The sequence below is a fragment of the Suricata suricatta genome, chromosome 15, assembly GCF_006229205.1.
Source record: "Suricata suricatta isolate VVHF042 chromosome 15, meerkat_22Aug2017_6uvM2_HiC, whole genome shotgun sequence".
Lineage (NCBI taxonomy): Eukaryota > Metazoa > Chordata > Mammalia > Carnivora > Herpestidae > Suricata > Suricata suricatta.
Window position 1 is genome coordinate 22,068,171 of NC_043714.1, and position 16,396 is coordinate 22,084,566.

Sequence of the window (16,396 nt, forward strand, 5' to 3'; positions counted from 1 at the left end):
TTGGTTTCCATATATTTTTAAATTTATTCTCTAATTGCCTGATTAACCCAATCATTTTTAAGTAGGGTGTTTTTTAATCTCCACATTTTTGGAGGTTTTCCAGACTTTTTCCTGTGGTTAATTTCAAGTTCATAGCATTGTGATCTGAAAGTGTGCATGGTATGATCTCAACTCATTTATATTTATTGAGGGATGCTTTATGCCCCAGTATGTGATCTATCTTGGAGAATGTGCCATGTGCACTCAAGAAGAAGGTGAATTTCCTATCTTCAGGATGCAGAGTTCTAAATATATCTATCAATTCCATCTGTTCCAATGTGTCATTCAGGTCCATTGTTTCTTTAGTGATTTTCTGTCTGGTTGATCTATTCATTGCTGTCAGTATTAAAGTATTAAAGTGTTAAAGTTCCCTGCAGTTAGCACACTCTTATCAATAAGGTTGTTTCTGTGTGTCATTGTTTTCTGTATTTGGGTGCTCCCGAATTTGGCACATAGATGTTTATAATTGTTAGCTCTTCCTGATGGAGAGACCCTGTAATTATTATATAATGTCCTTCTTCATCTTTTGCTACTGCCTTTACTTAAAAGTCCAGTTTGTCTGATATACGTATGGCTACTTGTCTTTCTTTTGGCTTCCAGTCCTATGATAGATATTTCTGTATCCCTTTAACTTTCAACCTGAAGGTATCTTCAGATCTAAAATGAGTCTCTTGTACTCAGCAAATAGATGGGTTTTGGTTTTTTTTCCCATTCTGCTACCCTGTGTCGTTTAGTTGGAGCATTCAATCCATTTACATTCAGTGTTATTATTTAAAAATGTGGGTTTAGATTCATTGTGTTCTCTGTAGAATTCATGTTTATAGTGGCATCTCTGGCACCTTGTATTCTTTGCAACATTTACCTCATAGAGTCCCTGTTAGGATTTCTTGTAGGGCTGGTTTGGTGGTCATGAATTCTCTCAATTTTTGTTTATTTGGGAACACTTTGATCTCTCCTTCTATTTTGAATGACAAGCATGCTGGATAAAGGATTCTTGGCTGCATGTTTTTTCTGTTCATCACATTGAAGATTTCCTGCCATTCCTTCTTGGCCTGCCAAGTTTCATTAGATAGGTCTGTAACCACTCTGATAGGTTTCCCTTTGTATGTTAGTGCCCTTTTATCCCTAGATGCTTTCAGAATTCTCTCTTTATCTTTATATTTTGCCAGTTTCACTATGATATGTCATGCCAAAGGTTGATTCAAATGAGGTCTTAAGGCGGTTCTTTGTGCCTCTTGAATTTGAATATCTATTTCTTTCCTCAGATTCAGGAAATTCTCAGTTATAATTTGGTCTAGTACCCCTTCAGGACCTCTCTCTCTTTCTTCCTCTTCAGGAATTCCTATGATATGGATGTTGTTCCATTTGATTGTATCACTCAGGTCTCAAATTCTTTCCTGCTCCTAGATCAATATCTCTTTCTTTTTTTTTTTCAGCTTCCTTTTTTGATATAACTGTGTCTTGTAATTCACCTATTCTTCTCTCTGCCTCTTCAATCATGAGGTGGCCGCCTCCATTTTATTATTCATCTCATTTATAGCCTTTTTAAAAAAACGCACCACACCTATTTTCAAAGACCCTAGTCATTGTGTCAGTAGTTTCTCTGATGCTTTTTTCAAGCCCAGCGATTAATTTTATGACAATTGTTTTTAAATTCTTGTTCGGTTGTGTTGTTTAGAACTGTTTTGAGCAGTTCTGTGGCTGTGACTTCTTCCTGGAGATTCTTTAGTGGGGAGGTCTTTCGTTTTGTCATTTTGGCTAGCTTTCTGTCTCTTGTCGGTTTTAAAAGCTCATTGTACAAGTGCACCTGTTAGTATTGCTCTGTTAAAGGAGGCTTATTGACGGTCCAGGGTCTGTCATTTCAGGAAATGTTCTTTTAATGGTGTCTCTCAGTTTCTCTTGTTGTGCCTTTGATTATTTTATTTCCCTACTGAGCGATATTTGAAACTCTCCATCATGCATACTTTGGCTTGTTTCTTGGGGTAGCCCTGAAAAGGAAAACAGGCAAATACACAGGGAACAGAAGCATGCAAACGCACAGACAAATCAAACAAACAAACAAGTTAAAAGGGGATATGGAAGAAAAGAAAAGGGAGAGGAAAGAGAAGAAAAAATAAAGGGAGGCAGAGACAACAACGGACAATGGACAGTCTAAAAGTGTATAACCAGTTGAGGGGAGAGATAAGGATGAGACAAAAAAGTATATCTGGCTGGCAAGAGAAAAAAAAAGAGGGAGAAAGGAAAAAGGAAAATAAAGAATAAAAATTTTAAAAATTTAAAAAAGAGTAAAAAAGGTAATAATAGTAAAAAAATAAGTACAAAAATAAAGCAGCAGCTCCTCCTCTTGGATAGGCTGGTTTTGTGTATAGGTAGGTCTGGGGGCTGCTCTCGGGAGGCCCCACCTTGGCAGTTGTGGAGGATGAATGGCGGCACCTCAAGCTCCGCTGGAACTAAGCGCTGCAGGCCACTCTAATGAGTCTGATCTCCTTGTGCTGCAGATGAGCCAAGCTGTATTTTCCAGGCTCACCTCACTTCAAAATCCTAGTCCATGCACTTTTATGCTACCACAGATAAGATATACTGGCTTTGGCAGATCCTTAGCCAGGATCTCATAGAGGGAGGGAGCAGTTTCTCTTGGGCCGCTGGGATTTGCGCCTTGGCTGCCGGAGGCGAGGTGCACTGCAAGAGGTGAAGTGTGCATCCCTGTAGCCACCACCACCGCCGCCATTGCCACCAACTCCCAGCCAGAATCACATAGTGGGAGGGAGCTGTTTCTCTTGGCACTGGCCAGAATTTGCGCTGCTGGAAATGAGGTCACGCTCCCACAGCTGCAGCTGAAGTGTACGCCCCTGGGGCCACTGCCACCCCAGCCGCTGACTCCCTGCCGGGATCGCGCAGGGGTGGAGGCTGTTTTTTCCCTTGTGCCACTGGGTTTGGGATTCGTGCTGCCCAACAGTTATACATGGAGTGAGAGTTTTTCTTTCTGTGTGGGGTTATCTCTTCTCTAGAGACAGTACTATCAGCGTTTTCAGTTTCTCTTTCTCTTCCCTTTGTCTCTCAGGGGCTCTGCGCTTTTGCTGTGTTGGGCTGCGGCTCCCACCTCCCCTGTTTTCCAATCTCCCCAGTTCGCACTCAATTACTCAGGCATATTTGAGGTTGTCTTCTTTCTGGAGTCTGTATTTCCTCCTTCCACTCTTGCAGATAAGAGTAATGTCCTTCTCAGTTCAATAGATGGGGCAGACGAAGTTTACAGAACTCCCTTCTTCTCAGCCACCTTGGCTCCTCCCCGCCTGAATTTTTAAAGTAACATTTTTTTTTCTTCTTGAAAAAGAGAGAGAGCACGCACGGGAAGAGCAGAGGCAGAGGGAGAGAATCTCAAGCAGGTTCCACGCCCAGCATGGCACCCAACAACCCTGAGATCATGACCTGAGTGGAAATCAAGAGTTGGATGCTAAACTGTGTGAGTCACCCAGGCACCCCCATTTACTGAATTTTTTACTTAACAGGAGGCAATATGCAAAAAACTTGGAGTAAAGAAGTTAGAAAGCATACTTTTTAAAATTCAAGCTCAAAGTTAAGCAAATTTCTATGACTTACGTAAAATTTCCAGTTGTATTGTTTTGTTCATGACCAATTGTATGTATTGACTCTCAATTCTTCTCATGAACTGCAGAAGGCAATGTTCTCCAAAAATTCTCTTCTGAAAAAGAATCTACATTCGTATCTAGAAGTTATCACTAAAGAGCTTTAATAATAATACAAAAATAACTTTAATATTTCTTCTTGGGGGAAAATATGCTCACGAAAAATTAGAATGTATTCTTTTAGTCTAAATCCATAAGAGACTGCCTTGGGTCTATTTGCGATTCCTGGTCTGGATATCAGGGTCAATTATGCCAGCCAAGATGGCCTTCTTGCCAGCCTGTTCCTGAATACAAAGAATCCAAAGCACTAAGACAGTAGCTATAACTTAGAGAATCATGGGACTCATGCTGTGTTCCTGGGCAAAAATGCAACCCTTTGGATTCCAGGACCCACGTATTCTTCCTATCAGAGACGGATCCCCATACAGAAGTCTCTGTTTCAAGCGCATATACAAACATCCTGGAAGACGGCTCCCATCTTTGCAGACAGACCATTGCCTCCAAATTGATACACATCAGCTGTCCCTCCAGGAGGCTGCTGTAATGCACTCTCGGGTCAGTTACCTTTGGATGGTGCATCTGTGATACGGCCAGTTGATCCCACAGTCATGGGCCCATTCCCATACCTCCTCTGCTGTGAAGTGGGTCTCCTGATCAGATACCACGTTATCGGGAATCCATGCCTGTGGATCAGAGACTCTATGAGACACAAGGTAGTGATGCTGGCTGCTTAACTCTGCTGGCAGAAAAGGTAAACCAATACCCAGAATAAGTGTTACTCTGGCGGGAACAAATTCTTGTCCTTTGTCGCAGTTTGCTAGGGCTGCCATAAAAAAGTGTCAGCAATTGGGTAATTAAACAAGAGAAGTTGTCTCACAGTTCTGGAGACCAGAAGTCCGAAATCAAAGTGTCTATAGGGTTGGTTCCTTCTGAGGGCAGTGAAGGAAGGGCCCCTTCCCATCCTTTCTCCATGACTCACAGATGACTATCCTTATAGTCACATGATTTTCTTCCTGTGTCTTCTTTTAGTCTTCCTCCTTTGTGTGTCTCTCTGTCCAAATTTCCCCTTTCTCAAGAACATTAAAATGACCCTACTGTAGTAATCTTGATTACCTCTGTAAAGGTAATTTCTAAATCAGGTCACGATCTGAAGTACTGCAAGTCAGAACTACACCATATAAATTTAGACGGGACACAATTCAACCCATAACATTCTTCCAGGATGAAACGGGCCCAACTTAGTGATTTTCCCACCACTGGATTGTTGAGTGCTGGAGATATACACATACACACACATATGTACACACACACACACACACACACACACACACACACAAATATAAACATAACATTTATTTCTATAAATATTCTAAAGCTTTGTTCTGCAATGCAATTAAGTTACTTGGGAAGAGTTTGATTCTCTTGAAACTTACTCTATGCTTTTCGAGGTGGGTCCAGAGCAGTGTTCAGTCCAGTATTAATTTTTCCTCACTACTTAGGCAACATTCCTCTGAATATTCTATCCTATGTCCCATGAATGACAAGGCTTTCCACTCTTACTGGTGGCAACACAGACTCTTCCCAACTTTTTGTGATCTCTGCACATTGCTCCTTTTGGGTTGTTCTTTCCCCAGCCTGAGCATTTCCTCACATGCTGAAGACTTGTTGGACCCCAACTAGGGCTCCCTGGCATGCTCTCTCTGCAATGCTCTCTACGCACCAGTATTTGTACCTGAGAACGCCAGCCAATCCGGGCCTCCACGGATTTCCAGCTTTGTCTCCTCAACACAGGAAGATGGTCAGGCTCCACGTGGCTCCACCTCCGGGCACAGCAGCATGGAAAACCACACAGACAGGAAGTTCCAGCAATTGTAGGGCTCACCACATGTTTCCCTTCTTCCGGGGACCACTGTCCTTCCTTCCCTGATAGCCAATGTTTTGGAAACTGTTGTTTCATATATTTCATGTAGCTTTTTAGTTCTTTCAGTTCTTTTAATTCCTTAAATTGGTCCTTGTTACTCATCTTGGCTAGATATAAAAGATAGTAATTTAAAAAATATATATTCTGTTTTGGCAAAGCGGTGGGGACAGTATCAGAGGCTTCTACTTGGCTTTACCTAACATGATGGCTTTGGCCCCCAGTAGGCAGACTCAGTATGAAGTTTACTTCAACTGCCAAATATGTCAATCCCAGTCAATATCTGGATAGGGAATATCTATAATATCTATAATATCTCTCCACAGAGTGCAGACCCATGAACCCACTGTAAACTAGAAGTTGCCAAGGACCCTATTTATTGCCTGGCTCCTCATCTGTCTCCTCCCTGATAGGGGATCCAAGAAGACATTTTAGAACCCTTGTGTTCAACAGCCTGAGAAATGTACGACTATTCTCTTTTCTTCACTGTATAATCATCAGAGTAAATAATGTCATCTGAGTATGTGCTTGTGGGGCATTAGTGGGGAAATCACTATAGTATATAGTAGCCATGGTACTGCAGGGTTCCCTCTCCTGCAGTCAATGAGTCCTGGATCTAAATACTGTTTCTTGCCTAGAAACATGGCAAGATCATGTAATTTTGCTGAGCTGACCACACAGCCTGTTGTTCAACCATTCTTGTGTTTATTTCTTTACTGATATTAAATAAAAACTGTATAAAGTGTACAGTTTGCCATTTTGATATTTATATACATTGTGAAATGATTAACACGATCAGACGGATGAACACATCCATCACGTTTCACACCATTCGCATATGCATATGCATGTACACGTGTATGTGTGTGTGGTAACAACACTTGAGATCTACCGTTAGCAAATTTCAAGAATATGATACACTATTAACTATAATCACCATGCGGTGCATTAAGTCTAACTTTGCTTTCTTTTAATTATATATGCTGAGTACTATCCTCATTGGCTGCTTCTGTTTTGCCCCTTTGGGACTCTGTCCTAACCCTGTCCAGAACTCTCTGCAGGGCAAGACCCCTTGGGTGCGTCTCTGATCTAGAGTTATTACAGTTAAAACTCTAGCTTCTGGCAGTTATGCACTACCACCTGCTTTCTGTTGCTTTGGGGTTGCTTCTTTCCCATTGCCAACAACAAACCAAGTTTTGGGATAGCCTTTCCAAGGGCTTACCCTGGCCTGCAGAGGACACACCACTGAACTTCCTAATGATTCTAGTGCCTCCTTCATCTGCACCTTAAGATGATGGCCTTGTGATCATTTGTCCTCCAGGATGTCTCACGGAATATAATGCCCTTGGGAGTCTTCTGATCTCACATAACATCCACTCCACTTCTTTTTTATTTGTATTTATTTTATGCTCACTTCTTTTTTATTTTTATTTATTTTGAGGGGGGGAGAGAGAGAGAGAGAAAGAAGAGGTGGGGCAGAGAGAGAGGGAGACAGAATCCCAAGCAGGCTCTGCACTGCCAGCACAGAGCCTGACAAAGGGCTCGAACTCACAAGTCATGAGATGATGACCTAAGCCGAAATTAAGAGTCAATCTAATTGATTGAGCCACCCAGGTGCCCAAGCAGGCTCACTTCTTTAAATCTTTTACTTTCTTTCTCTACTAAATACTATAGTAATTCAAAGGAGGGCATTAAAGGCAAGTGGATCCTACTAATTGCAAAGCAGACCCCATCAAGAAGCCTGTCCATAAACAGCTGGGAACACCTCACAAGGGGTTCCCTTCAGCTGGACCGTGGATGCCCCCATACTCCACATACCTCTCACAGCCTCCTCCCTGCTGTAGCTGGGTCCTGCTGCACACTCTCAATGGTGGTGGTAAGAGCAAACTTTGGAAGACGGCTAATGAGCACATACAGAAATCTGGCCTGAATCGGATGGCCAGGGAGACACCACAAACTAGAGCTTTTGCTCCAACTTAGGGAAAACGAAAGAAATGCTGTCAGCACTGTCAGCATGGTGTACTGCAGGACTGAGAGAAGGCACACAAGCTGAAGAATTCTGCCACATTGCGAGCCAGAAGCCCAGAAGCGTGGAGCAGATGTATCTATAAAAGATCTGACAAAGCCTTAAAATCCCTAGGAGGGCTGATGGAAGGTATTTCTCTTCCAAGGAAAGTAAAGACTACAGGAAGTGACTGTTACTTCAAATACAAAGATGACAATGCAAAACTTAAAAGAGAATGAAAAACCAAGGAAACAATGTACTACCAAAGGATCACAATACTCTTCTAGTTACTGGTCCCCAAGTATTGGAGATGTGTAACTTACCTGACAAAAGATTTAAAATAGTTGTTTTAGGGGCACATGGGTGGCTCAGTTGTTTGAACGTCCAACTCTTGATTTCGGCTCAGGTCATGATCTTGCAGTTCGTGAGATCCAGCCCTATGTCAGGCTCTGCACTGACAGTGTAGGGCCAGGTTGGGATCCTCTCTCTCACTCTCTCTCAAAATAAATATTTAAAAGAAAATAAAATAGTTGTTTTATCCATTTATTTTTAATATTTATTTATTTATTTTGAGAGAGGGAGGGGGAGAGAGAGAATCCCAAGCAGGCTCTGCACTGTCAACGCAGAGAATCTCTCAAACCCTGAGATCATGACCTGAGCCAATATCAAGAGTCAGAAGCTTAACCCACTGAACCACCCAGGCGCCCCCCAAACAGTTGTTTTAATGAAGCTCAGGGGCACCTGGGTGGCTCAATGGATTATGCATCCGACTGCAGCTCAGGTCTAACGTCAGCTCAGGTCCAATTCGGCTCAGGTCATGATCTCACTGTTCCCGACTTCATCCCGCATCAGGTTCTGGGCTGTCAATGCAGAGCCCACTTTGGATCCACTGCCCCCTTCTCTCTCTGCCCCTTTCCCATTTGTGCTCTCTCAAAAATAAATAAACATTTAAGAAAATAACTAAATAAAGAAGTTGAATGAGCTACAAGAAAATACAGAAAGACAATTCAACAAAACCAGAAGAACTATACATGAACAAAATGAGAACTTTTACAAAAATGGAAATTATAAAAAAGATCCAAATAGAAATTCTGGAGCTGAAAAATACAGCAAATGAAATGAAAAAAAAAATGCAGTGGATGAAGTAGAAAAAATAATCTATGAGTTAGAAGACAGGAATGTTGAAATTATGTACTCTTGAGAACAAAGAGTGAAAAAAAGTGAAGAAATCCAATGTGATCTATCAGATGCAGTAGAAAGAAACAATTTGTGAATTATTGGAAGAGAAGACAGGGAAAAGGGTCAGAAAGCTAATTTAAAGAAATCATGACTGAGAACTTCCCAAATCTGGGAGATTTACATATCCAAGTTCATGAAACTCCTAGGTCACCAAAAAACTCAAATTACAGAGATCTTCTTCAAGACACATAATAAAACTGTTAAAAATAAAAGATGAAGAGAGAATCTTAAAAAGCAGTGAGAGAAAAAAGCTTCTAATTTACAAGAGAGCCACCATATAATCAGATTTGTCAGCAAAAAACTTATCAGGCAAGAGAGAGTGGGATAATATATTCAAAGTGCTGAAAGGAAGAAAGGAAGGAAGGAAGGGAGAGAGAAAGAAGGAAAGAAGGAAAGAAAGAAAGAAAGAAGGAAAGAAAAAAGAAAGAAAGAAAGAAAGAAAGAAAGAAAGAAAGAAAGAAAGAAAGAAAAAGAAAGGAAGAAAGAAAAACTGTCAACACAGAATAGTTTAGCTGGCAAAGTGGTCTTTCAGAAATGAAGGAGAGACACCTTTCCAGACAAAGAAAAGCTGAGAGTTCACCACCACTAGACCCGCTTTCCAAAAATTGCTGAAAGGAGTTCTTCAAGCTGAAATAAAAAGATTCTAATTAGGAGCATCTGGGTGACTCAGTTGATTAAGTATCTGACTCTTGATCTCATCCCAGGTCACGATCTCATGGTTTATGTGTTCGAGCCCCGCATCGGGCACTGCACTGACAGCAGGGAACCTGCTTGGCAGGAATTCTCTCTCTCTTTCTGTCCCTCCTCAGCCCGTTCTTTCTCTGCCCCCCCTCTCTTTCTCAAAAAATAAATAAATAAACTTTAAAAAAAGATACCAGTGATATGAAGACATATGAAAATATACAACATGCTGGCAAAAGTAAGTATATAGTCAAATTCAGAATATCTAATACTATGAAATGATGGTATGTTAACTCTAGGATAGAGGTTAAAGGACAAGAGTATTAAAAATGCCTATAGCTACAATAATTTGCTAATAAGTACACAACACAAGAAGATAAATTCTGACACCAAAAGCAAAGGGGGAGAATAAAAGGGTAGAGTACTCGCACTGACTGAAGTTGTCACCAGCATAAAACAGATTATAATATCTATATGATATTTTACGTAAGCCTCATGGTAATCACAAAGCAAAAACCTATAGTAGATTCACAAAAGATAAGAATGGAATCAAAGCATGTTGGGAGCCGCAAAGATCTCAGCTGCTTGGCCTTTTGCTAGCCGGATATGTCACTCCCTGTGGGGAGTTGCAAATAGGCAGGGGAGCGCCACTCCCTGTCAGAGGAGAAGCCAGAAGATCAAAGATCAACCGCCCGCAGGCAGGGTGGCATCAGCCCCTCAGGCTAAAACACTTTAGTCTGGTTCCTCTTTTACTCCAGTCTTAATCCCTTAACCCTGTTTCCTAGCAACCGACCTAGGTCAGCTGCCTTGTTTTCCCACCTTGAAACCTTTATAAGATAGGGTGTTTTCTCAATAAAGGAAAAGAGGCTTAATCAGATACCATGTGCTGTCTTCACTCTCTGTGCTCCCCTTTCCTGCCCTTTCTCTCCCTCCCTCAGGAGAAGAACCCATGAAGATTTTCCGCCCTGCTGGCTGGGGCAGGACACGACAAAAGCATACCACTATGGAAAATCACCAATTCACAAAGGCATCAAGAAAGGGAGAAAGAAACAAGGAAACTACAAAACAGCCAGAAAAGAATAAGATGATCTCAGGGTTCAATAATTATTATAAATGTAAGTGGATTACATTTTTCAGTCAAAAGATAGAATGTATTTAGGTAAGTAATAAAAAGAGACGCAACTACAAAAGATCAGGTACAAAAAAGAGCCACCTACAAAAGGATCATTTCAGGGGAACCTGGAGGGCTCAGTAGGTTAAGCATCTGACTTGGTTTTAGCTTAGGTCAAGATCTCACAGGTTTTGGTTTGAGCCACACTCCCCCCCTACCCCTCCCCAGGCTCTACACTCTCAGTACTGAGCCTGCTTGGGATTATCTCTCTCCCTCTCTCTGTACCTCCCCTGCTTACTCCCCCTCTCTCTAAATAAATAGACTCACTTCACCTTTACAGACACACAGAGGCTGAAAGTGAAGAGGCAGAGGGAGGAGACACAGAATCTGAAGAGGCCCCAGGCTCTGAGCTGTCAGTATAGAACCCAACATGGGGCTTGAACCCACAAACTGTGAGATCATGACCAGAGCCAATGTCAGATGCTTAACCAACTAAGTCACCCAGATGCCATCCTCAAGGCTCTTTTAAATGCTGACTTTGGTCTTGGGCTTTTCCTGCTCTCCCACTGCAGGAGGTAAGACCTCCTTTGGCAGTCACCAAAGAGTCCCTCTGGTGTTCAGAAGCAGTTTTCAATTGTCATCTGCCCTCAACTTTGCATTATCCCTTTCTAGGATATGCGATGGATTGAATTGTTCATCTTGCCCCCTCCCAATTCATATGTGGAAGCCCTAACCTAATGTGATGGTATTTGGAGATGGTGCCTTAGAGAGATGATTAGGTTAGAGGAGATTATGACAGTGGGGCCCTCATGAAAGGACTAGTGCCCTGATCAGAACGAGCTCCCAGGTCCCACTTGCACTCTCTCTCTCTCTGAAGTGCTGTGAGAATGCATTTCTGTTGTTTTAGCCACTCATGTATGGGGTTTTGTTATGCTGGTCCAACTGACTAAAACAGAGGATAACACAATTTATTAACAATCATCCAATTTCATTGTCCTTGTATTCATTGTTCCCCCATATTTTTCAAATGCTTGAACAATTGTACTGACCAAGGGAGTCCCCTCCAATGGAGCATTCTTCCAAATCACTTGTGTAAATTTTAGCCTCTGGGCCACATAACACCTGTGGCAGGGCCTGTTTAGACCCAAATGCCACCTAGGATGAGGTCCTCATTGTCAGGGAGACAGTGAGTGTGACTGGGCCTCAAAAATGCATGTCCTCAAATTTCTTCTTGACCACACTCAGTGCCAACTCTGTTGACTCTAGTGGTGAGAATCAACACTAGCATTAGGAGGGCACTATGGTTTTTGTGGCAAAGAGTATGTGTAATGTTTGTGAAAGATAATAAAGGCTTAGGCTAGGGGTGTCTGACTGGCTCAGTCAGTAGAGCATGCACCTCGATCTTGGGGTCGTGATTCCGAGCTTCATGTTGGGGGGGGAGTTTACTTAAAAAAAAATCATGAGAGGTGCCTGGGTGGCTCAGTCGGTTAAGCCTCCGACTTCGGCTCAGGTCAGATCTCACGTTCATGGGTTCGAGCCCCACGTCAGGCTCTGTGCTGACAGCTAGCTCAGAGCCTGGAGCCTGCTTCCGATTCTGTGTTTCCTTCTCTCTCTGCCCCTCCCCCTCTCATGCTCTGTCTCTCTCTGTATCAAAAATAAATAAAACATTAAAAAAAAAGTTTAAAAAAAAATCATGAAAACCAAACCATGGTGTAGATCTGAAACCTGTGAAGGGAAAGAGGAGGAAACAGATGTGAGTAGGCGGAGCTTCAGACCGAGATGCAGCTCTGTCAGGATCTCACTGACCTAATGGAAAAATCTAGACCAAGGATTATCTATTGGAGAAATCCTGCACTGGGCAGCAATGGCCAGTCCATGTTATTGGCTGGAGGCTGCTTAGGAAAAGTGTGATTTGGGCTCTATCTGTGGCAGATCCGGAAGAGCTACCATTGGAAAATACCAACCAGCTAACTGTACCGCTTGCAGCTGACCAGCAAGTTATTTCATGAAGGGAGATGGTACACTCCCACAGCAGCCACGCTCACCTGTGGTTACTGGAAAGAGAGAGACAGAGACAGAGAGACAGACAGGGAGAGGGAGAGACTGGAATGTGTTCAACAGATAAGAAATCACAAAACAATATGTAGAATTCAGTTCTTCAAAATAGAAACCAAAGGAACGACCATTTGGAACCAGCATAAATTCACCAAGAATGAGTCGCACCAGAATAACCAACATCTCCTTTCTTTGGTAAACTACATAGAAATATCGCCCGAGAGAGGATAGTTTGGATATTTGGTAGAAAAAATAGCAGATAGTAGTTAAATGGTTTAAATAACACACTGAGCAGCAGACAGGATGCTGTCAGACAGGATGTAAATAGTGTGCTGTAGGCTTATGTTTTTATTTGCTTTTTTAAACCTTGAAAAGGTGTAGAAAGGCTTTGAGGTGGTACTGAAAAGGAGGGAGAGAGAATATGGTACACAATGGAATAAAAAAAACAAAAAAGCACAAAGCTCAATAGAATTGCAGAAGTAAACAAAGTAAAATCTCATGGAAATAAGTAACATACTTTTTACATGGGACCCCCCATCCCCACAAACAAACGAACAAAAACAACCCTGTCAGAAAGGGTATTTTATTTACATGAAATACAGTCAAGTGTGCCCCTGGCATACCTCCAAGGAACTCCTAAAGCTCTGAGTAACAGCTTGAAAATCCCTGACCTGAACCAGACAGCAAATTCCATTATTTTTTGTAGATCAAACTGTTTCAAATAGATCAGTTCTGGTTATCACACTTTAGAGCATCTTTGAAAATCTTGGCGCTACAAAAGAATATTGAAAGGATTTGAAAATGTATCAGGTAAAAAACCAGGGAAGGAGATATTTTCCTGGAAAAAAAAATGTGTTCTCAAAACATCTGGAAATATCTGCAGAAGGGACCAGGACTTTTTCCATGTGTCTCCACAAGGCAGAACGAGGGAAAAAAAGAGATGGAGAGTGGATGATTAGTTTCCTAGAGCTTTTGTAGCAAACACCCACAAACGGGGTGGTCTGAAACAACAGACATCGATTCTCTCCCAGTTCTGAGCGAGAAGTGCAGCAGCAGGCCGCAGCAGGGTCAAGCTCTCCAAAGGCTCTGGGGAAGAATGCTCCCTTGCCTCCTCCAGCTCCTGGTGAGTCCGGGCAATCCTCGGTTTTCCTTGGCTTGTAGATGTATCACAGCATTGTCCCATGGTGCTTTCCCAAGCGCCTGTGTCTCAGTGTCTTCTCCAATTTGTAAGGCACCACTTATATTGAATTAAGGTCCACCCTACTCCAGTGTGACCTCAACTTAACTAATTACAGCTTCGACAACTCCATTTCCAAATACGGTCACATTTTGAGCTACTGGGAGCTAGGACTTCAACATATATTTTAGGGGGACACACTTTAATCTAGAACAGATCGTATAAGCAGACTTTAGTTAAAAAAAATAACTTTCTAATAATAAGGTTTGTTCAAAAGTGCAGTAATTCTCTGAGTTAATTCCCATCAGTGAAGGTGTCAGGGGTGATCACTGCAAAGATGCTGAGAAATAACTAATTCATTGGTAGGTTATTAGACTAGAAAATATTAAAATTTTCAGCTGTTGGTCAATAGGCAAGAAACTCATGAACTAAGTGAGACTGCATCACTTTTTCATTAATGTTGCCACATAAGACTTCAGTTCACATCTCCAGTCACTAATTGACTAGGTGAGTTACTGTGTTTGGTGCTACGAGGAAGTACAAACATATCCCTTCCCCCAAACCTGTCCCCCTCCTTGTGTTCTGGTGAAAGACATCAGCCTCTGTTCAGTCGTCTAAGTCAAAAATTCGGGGTCAGGTTAAATATAAGCATATTGACTTAGAGCGTGGGCTTTGAAGTCAGTCAGACTCAGGATTAAACTCCAGCTCCATCACTTTTAAGCTGTAATTTTGGGCATATGGTTGAATTTGCCCACTTTCTTATACTCCACTTTGGGCCATTATTATCCTTTGCCTTTATTGCTTAAAACCTCCTAATTTTGTTTGAGTTATAACATTCAGTAAAGTATTAGTATTTAAAGTATGGAATTAAATTTTTTAAAGTTTTGTTTTAGAGAGACAACACATGAGCAAGGAAGAGGGGCAGAGGGAGAAAGAGAGAATCTTAAGCAAGCTCCATGCTCAGTGCGGAGCCCGACTTGGGGTTCAGTAAACTTAGGGCTCAGTCCTACAACCCTGAGATCGTGGCCTTAACCAAAATCAAGAGTTGGATCCTCAAGCAACTAAGCCACCAAGGTGCCCCTAAACTGTGGAATTTAGTGAGTTTTCATATACATATACATCTGGGAAACCAAGATAATCAAGTATCTATCACCTTCAAAAGTTTGTTCCCACCACCCCATATCTTCAGGCAAACACTTCTGACTTTTGTCACTGTAAATTTGCAGTTTACATAAATAAAACCATACAGAGTATTTTTTGCATGGGTCTTTTCACTCAGCATAATAGACATTTGTCAATGTTGTTGGATACATTAACAGTTCACTCCTGTTTTATTGCTGAGCACTCCAATGTACGAATATCTCACATTGCCTATCCAATCACCTACTAATGGACATTTGGGATGTTTCCACTTTGGGTATATTACAAACTTGACACAAATCTTTATATACAAGTCTTTGTGTGGACATATTCTTTTTCTCTTGGGTAAATACCTTGGAGTGAAATGGCTGACTTGTATAGTAGGTACATGTGTAACTTTTTAAAGAAGTTAGATCAGTGGAACAGAAGGGAGAGTACAGTTTTCTAAAGTACAGCATTCTCCATCGCCGTCGGTTTTGTAGGAAAGTTCCCATTATGACACATCCTTGCCAAAACTTGGTATGGTCAGTGCAGTGACTGTGCGGTGGTATCTTGTGGGTTTAATCTGTATTCCCCTGATAGTCAGCAACTTTCCATCTATTTATTTGCCATCTCTGTATTTTCTTCAGTCAAGAATAATAATTCAAGTAAAGAAAAATCACTAAATTTGCCCATTTTTAAATTGGGTTATTTTGCTTCATGTTATTAAATACTAAGATTTAAAAAAAAAACTACATTCAAGTCCTTTATCAAGTTATATATTTTGCAAATACATAACCTTTACAATCTGTCTTTTTAAAAGCCCAAATTTTAAATTTGTTGAGTCCAATTTATCAATTGTTTTTAGTAATTTGTTTCATAGCTAAGAAATCTTTGCCTAATCCAAGATCTGTTTTCTTGAAATTTTATAGTTTTACTTGTTAAGTGTATGATTCATTTTGGGCTAACTTTTGTATAGAAGATTTTTATTTTTGTTTCTTTACAAATAACTTTCCAAATGTTCTAGTACCATTTGTTGAATACATTATTCTTTCCCCCTCTAAGAACCTTGGCCTCTTTTAAACAAGACAAGTTCTGTACTCTCCCTTCTGTTCCACTGATCTATCTTTATGCCATACTTTATAATAAGCCCAAGTCGTCGTCATCATTTGGCTCTGATAAGGGCTCTTATTTCCCCTACGGTGTGACCCTTCCAGCTCTCTCTCCAGAATATTAGCCAAGGTATTTTTCTTAAGTACCAATCTGAATCTACCAGTCCTTGTCACCCAGGAGATAAAACTAAAACTCTATTAATTTGGCCTTCTGCATGCTAGCTCTAATCTTATATCGATTTATTTTTACCACTTCCTCATCCACATTCCATGCTGTAGCACTGTTCTCTATCCCT

At 41.3% G+C, this 16,396-nt stretch overlaps 1 long non-coding RNA gene across 1 annotated transcript; it reads right to left on the reverse strand.

The window, feature by feature from the left end:
- Nucleotides 1-13,259: 13,259 nt before the first annotated feature.
- Nucleotides 13,260-15,711, reverse strand: LOC115279060. Its single transcript, XR_003903178.1, has 2 exons — nucleotides 15,463-15,711; nucleotides 13,260-14,076 (listed from the first exon to the last, which is right to left on the reverse strand). It is a non-coding gene; the product is annotated as an uncharacterized LOC115279060 (long non-coding RNA).
- Between the last annotated feature and the right edge of the window lie 685 nt (nucleotides 15,712-16,396).